The 6,000-nt window shown below is 45.9% G+C and overlaps 1 long non-coding RNA gene across 1 annotated transcript in view; it reads right to left on the bottom strand.

Annotated features, from left to right (window-relative positions):
* Nucleotides 1–787: 787 nt before the first annotated feature.
* LOC115855811 (uncharacterized) overlaps nt 788–6,000 on the bottom strand; it is a 203,696-nt gene continuing 198,483 nt past the window's right edge. Inside the window, exon 6 of the long non-coding RNA XR_009560299.1 lies at nt 788–3,093. This is a non-coding gene — a long non-coding RNA (uncharacterized lncRNA). The remainder of the gene's footprint in view (nt 3,094–6,000) is intronic.

Here is a 6,000-nt window from a genome sequence, read left to right as displayed (position 1 = left end):
ACCAGTTCTGGCAGCGAGGAACGTGCTGTTTTCAAAGCACACCCCTGTCCTCTAATGATATTTCAGTCTTCCCGAATTCCTCACTAGCTTTGTGCGTGGTTGCATGGGGAAGAGAAGCATCGTGGCAGTTATCCAGTTTATTCAATCAATTATCTGGGTATTTGAACTAACGTGATTATATATTCTTGCTACACTATTTGTTTCTGGACCCTACTCTCCCTTTTGGTGTATAAACATGCCTGAGGACACAGCCCCTGTGCGGACAGCTGCCCTTGAAGAACAACTCTTTTAAGAAGTTTCTGAAGTTAGCTCTGTGTGGCAGTTGACTGTGTGATCAGCTCCAGCGACAGCCAGCTAGGAGTAAAGGATGGAAGGGTTTCAACGTTTTCCCTCCAACAGAGAAGGGCTTTGACCTAAGTGGGGGCCCTGGACAATTTTGGAATCTGAGACCACAGTGATGCCAGCTGGCAAATTAAACAAGGAGTGAGATCAAAGGAGGCCACAGTGAGGACCTGGAGGGACAAGGTGACACTTTATTACCAAGAGAGTAACACCTTTTAATTGGTGAACACAACAAAGGAAGAGGTGGCAGCCCCAGCTCGCTTCTGATTCGCTCACGCACCGAATGGGGTTTGAGACAACAAAATCCTTTCCTCGCTTCATTTAGAAGTTGTGATATTGATTAGGAAACAGAAGGCCATGCAGGAGACAACATGTGAAACAAGGCGGCTTCTAACTGACAAAGACTGAATTTATTAGAAAGTACCCTGAAAGCCAGACATAATGAAATGAAAATAACTTTATTAATTCAGCATTAAGAGGAAAATGTTATTCAGGAAAAGAAATAACACACTTTGTAGGGGGCAGCGGGGGGACACATGGGTTTACGAGGATTGTTTAATTTTGAATAATGCATATGTCAACTCCACGGATCCTTCCCCAAATTTGCTTCTTTCCTTCTACGGCTCAGTCATCCTACTCTGTCAACAAGCCTAGAACAAACACATTGGGATGCTGAAAATATTGCTTTCACTTCCAAAGGAGACTACCTGAAAGTACAGGCGTTTAGAACAGCATTAAATTGAAAAACCACAGCTTGCAACAGCCATAATTTTTTACAACGTAAGCATGGCTGTGAAGGTGATTGTGAAGCTTCTGGGCTGGGATGGCAATTGTAAGGGTTTTTCTTTTCAGTCTGGACTCCCTTTCACACTGTAGTGGACGCTGATGGTTCCAAGCAGCGATACTAATACTTTATCGTTAACAGAGGTCCAACCTCTATTGAGATATCTTTAGTTTTTTCCCTAATGTCCTTTTTTCTGTTCCAGGACCCCATCTAGGATATCACGTTACATTTAGCCATCACGTCTCCTTAGGCCCCTCTGGTCTGTGACACTTTCTCAGACATTTCTTGTTCTTGATGACTTTGACAGATTGGGGGAGTATGGGTCAGGTATTCTGTAGAATGTCCTTCCACTTGGGTTTCTCTGATGGTATTTCTCATGGGTAGACTGGAGTTATGGGTTTGAGGCAGGGAGGTCACCGAGGTGAAGTATCATTCTCATCATATCAAGGATACAAGCTATTAATGTGATTTAACCATAATGACGTTGACCTCGATAACCGCTGCGGAGGCAGTGTTTTGTCAGATTTCTCCACTATAAAGTTATGCATACCGTACTCTTTGGAAGGAAGTCACCAAGCGCAGGTCACATGTAAGGAGTGGAAATTTACTCTCCACCTCCATGAAGCGGGTGCACAAACCTCAATTATTCGGAATTCTTCTGCACAAGAGACTTGTCTTTTCTCTTCCACTTACGTATATATTCAATCATTTATTTACATCAGTATGGACTCATGGATACTTATACTTTGGGCTATAATCCGACACTATATCATTCATTTTCTTGTTCAAGTTGCCCCAGCTTTGCCCGTCACGAGCTCTTTCAGTTGGTTCTTGTGTCCATTTGGCAAACACACCGCCATTGGGGTTTTAGGTTGTTTGTTTTTGAACAAACTGCTTTACTTTTCAGCCCTATAAGAACTTCTTACAAAGTTATACATTTCCTGCCCCAACCATTGACTCAGTCACTTCTACAGAGACCTGGTCCTTTTTCTTGTAGAATGGTATTTCTTCTCTTTATTGTTTTTCAAAAGTATCCACTTATACCACTTTCTGCCAATCCTTCCCTTGTCCCCCTAACTTCAGGAATCCAACTCTTTCCCCCTGATTTTTTTACTATTCTTTTTAGTGCCTTCAAAAATCTGCCTTACAGATACCTCTAAGATTGAACATTTTCATCACATTTGGAGCCCCTCTCTCTAATCTCTCACTCTTCTGTCATCTTTCTACTGAACATCGCGGGTTCCCCTCCCTGGCACCTATAGCGCGTTAGCCGCAAGCTGGAAGGAAAGGAATCGAGAGGAATACTAAGAGAGGAAGTGAGCTCAAGCTATCTCCTGGGTGGCACATTATTTTTAATTAATGCTGCTGCCATTTCCTCACTCTCCAAGCCAAGTTAATGCAACAAGGATTGTGTTGGCATCTGCAGCAGCAAATGGAGAGGAACAGCAGTTTCAAAGGAGGGGGTGACCGCCCCCGCCCCCAATCTGGGTGCACTTTGCAGTAGGGCACAGTTCACACGCAGATTGCCAGAACTCGGCGAGGCTACTGGTTGGAACTCAGTGGTTCCGGAAACACATGTCCTCCGTGACTGGCAGCGATGCCCGCTCCCCATCATGCTGAGACACTTTGAAGAAGGCTCTTTGCCAAGGTGTTCCCTGCAGTCACACGGGGAGCCAGCTTACGGGGAGCATAGGGGGCAAGAAATTAGCACCCAAACACCTTGCCATTCACGTCCAGGAAACACAGGGATCACAGCGAGAGCCGGGTCCTCTGTCTTCACTTCAGCCCAGTCGTCCCTTCCTTGCTCCCACTCTTCAGATCACCACCCCTAAGAAAGCTGATGATTTCCTTTACCTGTGGCTCAACAAACTGTTCTTGAGGGCCAGTGCGGCCCAGTGTCCGTGGTTCATGCTAGAGATGCAAAGGGATTCAGGATATGGTCCCGGTCCAGTGCAGACAAGATTAGCCTGTGAACAGATCACATCAGACAGTGCACTATCTTTAGTATATATACCAACATCCACATATTATGTTATATACAGAGATTCTGTGCCTGTTATCCATTTTTTTTAATTTTCCAAAAAATTACTAAGCTTATTGTTTTTTATCTTTAAATTTCTCCTGGGCATATATCTGGAGAAAACCGTAATTTGAAAAGATACATGCACCCCAATATTCATTGCAGCAGTTTTACAATAGCCAAGACATGGAAGCAACTTAAATGTCCATCAACAGATGAATGGATAAAGAAGATGTCGTACATATATACAATGGAATATTACTCAGCCACAAAAAGAATGAAATAATGCCATTTGCAGCAACATGGATGGACCTAGAGATTGCCATACTAAGTGAAGTAAGTCAGGCAGAGAAAGACAAATATCATATGATGTCACTTATGTGTGGAATCTAAAAAACTGAGACAAATGGAAAACAAATTTATGGTTACCAAAGGGGAAAGGGGGTGGGGGAGGGATAAATTAGGAGGTTGGGGTTAACATATAAACACCACTATATATACAATAGATAACCAACAAGGGACCTACTGTATAGCACAGGGAATTATACTGAATATTTTGTAATAACCTATAAGGGAAAAGAATCTGAAAAGATACATATATATATATATATATATATATATATATGAATCACTGTGCTATACACCTGAAACTAACATGATATGGTAAATCAACTATATTATACTTCAATAAAAAATGTTTTTTAATTACCAAATTTATTATTTGTTATCTTTAAATTTCCCAAATAATGTGTGAATACATTTTTCTTTAAGAAAAACTAAAACATTACAGATGAGGCCAAAGGTCTGTAACAAGCATACCACCTCCTCCCCAGACCTACCTATACCTCCTCCTTCCCAAATACGAGGGCAAACGCTGTTTGGGGTTTGCTGCCTATTTCCCAGAGAACAGGTACGTTTTTAAAAAGATACTGACATTCAGGACAGTCTTATTCAAAACGGTACGGCTGACAATCACTGACTGCCGCGTGGCTCCCCGTCTCCTCCCGTTCTTTTCCACCTGTCACTTAGCCTGGTCTGGTGATAAAATTCCAGGCAATGCTTGGAATGTGGACGGGCCAAGATGGCTCTTGTCAAAATGGAATAATCAGAACGCAAGAGAAAGGCTGGGCCTGGGGAAAGCACGCAGATGTCCTCACTGATGGATCCAGGCTGGACCAGGGAAATGAACAAGGGACAGCCATCACCAAGAGCAGCAGGAGGCGGTGGGGAGTGCAAAACTGGAGGAAGGATCCCGGGTGAGGGAGATGTGGAGAAGGATGACCATGGTCCTCAGGTCCAGGAGGGATGGGAGAAGCAGGGCCCTACAGGCAAAGCCATAGTCTTTGAGCAGAGCGTGGTTACGGGCATGAGTCTGCATGGTCCCAGGGGAGCGGTCTGCCTCGACCAAGACTCCCTGCCATGGACACCAGTCTATACTTTTTATTAGTAGAACCTAGATTGAGAAACACAACATCCCCAGGAGCATAGACACCTCCCTCCTTGTCCCAATTAAAGGACCTGAGGTTTTCCTTGGCAACCCTATTCGACGTTTCTTCATCCTGATCTCTAAAGGCCCCAGAGGGTTCAGCAAGACAGAGAACAGGGAGGCGTGTGTGTGTGTGTGTGTGTGTGAGTGTGTGTGTGCACGTGCTGGTGGAAGAGAGTCTCTTTTTCTCATGTAATAGTGACAAGATTCTTAAATATTAATGTGCTTTTCCCTTTTGTCCGTCTGCATCCATGACCTGTTCCCTGATAGGCTCAAGGCATTAACCCACCTGGGGAAGAGAGGGGACTGGTCCCATGGGGAGGAAAGGCATAGGGACTGTTTGGGGAGGGAGGCAAAGAGAAAGCTTCTGAGCTTCAAAATAGAGAGCTGAGCGAAGTATACAGCAGGGTTGAGAGAGGGGCACTTCTGGGAAAGGACTGATGTTCTAAATTCCCTAGTTCTCACTTAACACAGCCAGCCAGCTCCGAGAGCTTTAAGTAAAGGAAGTCTGGGCAGGTAGGAAAGAAGTTAAAGAAAAACTCCCTCTTTCTGACATGAATGACTATGGGGACTTGAAGCAGAGAGAAAAGAGGAAACAGGATGGGGACAGAGACTCTTAAACAAGCAGCTTGATTTCCCCTTCTAGACCATCTCTCTATAATTATAATACACAGAATTAAGGCAACACAAGGCATCGCTGCCCAGCTAGGAAGGTGGAGTCACTGGTTGGGCTGCCAGCAGGGCTGGCTTGCTTCCCTGAAGTGCCCTTGATCCCCTGGGGTTTGGACACTGTCTCCGGAGACACAAGGCCTGCTGGGAGGAGGGTGAGGTGCCCGCATGGCAGACGGTGAAGCTGGACAGGCTCGGCCAGGAGCCAGGCCAGGTGGCGGATGCAGCAAAGACACAGGGAGGAATGCAGCATCAGCAGGAGTGGAGAGGAGGCCAAGGCAGTGGTGATGGGCCTGGGTCCCAGCCCGGCCGGGAAAGAAAAGACCCCGAGTTTCAGCCACAAGCATCCGCATCAAACACCTGCAGGGCTTCCGGAGACGGGATCATGCCAGGAACGTGCTGTGGGTTCCTTGGGGCAAATGGGAGTGCGTCCAAGTCATGGATCCTCCCCTTTATCACAAAAGTGGGGAGCGGTGATTGCTGACCTTCTGTTGTGTTTCCTGGGCCACAGATCATGGCAGCCTTGCGGGGTGGGCTGGGCCCATCCAGTTCTGTCCTCAGAGATGTCCTCTTCCTGGAATAAGAGGTGCAGAGACCTCTGGCTCTTTCCCCAGGTGCTTCCCCAGCAACCTCTCCTAACGCCTTCCCTGGGACAGGCATTTTGGACAGCTCAGTCTTTGGTGGCCTCTCCCCAGACTG

This window comes from Globicephala melas, chromosome 20, assembly GCF_963455315.2.
Source record: "Globicephala melas chromosome 20, mGloMel1.2, whole genome shotgun sequence".
Classification (NCBI taxonomy): Eukaryota; Metazoa; Chordata; class Mammalia; order Artiodactyla; family Delphinidae; genus Globicephala; species Globicephala melas.
Note: the sequence above shows the minus strand (reverse complement) of the source record. Positions and strands in the feature narration are given on the sequence as shown.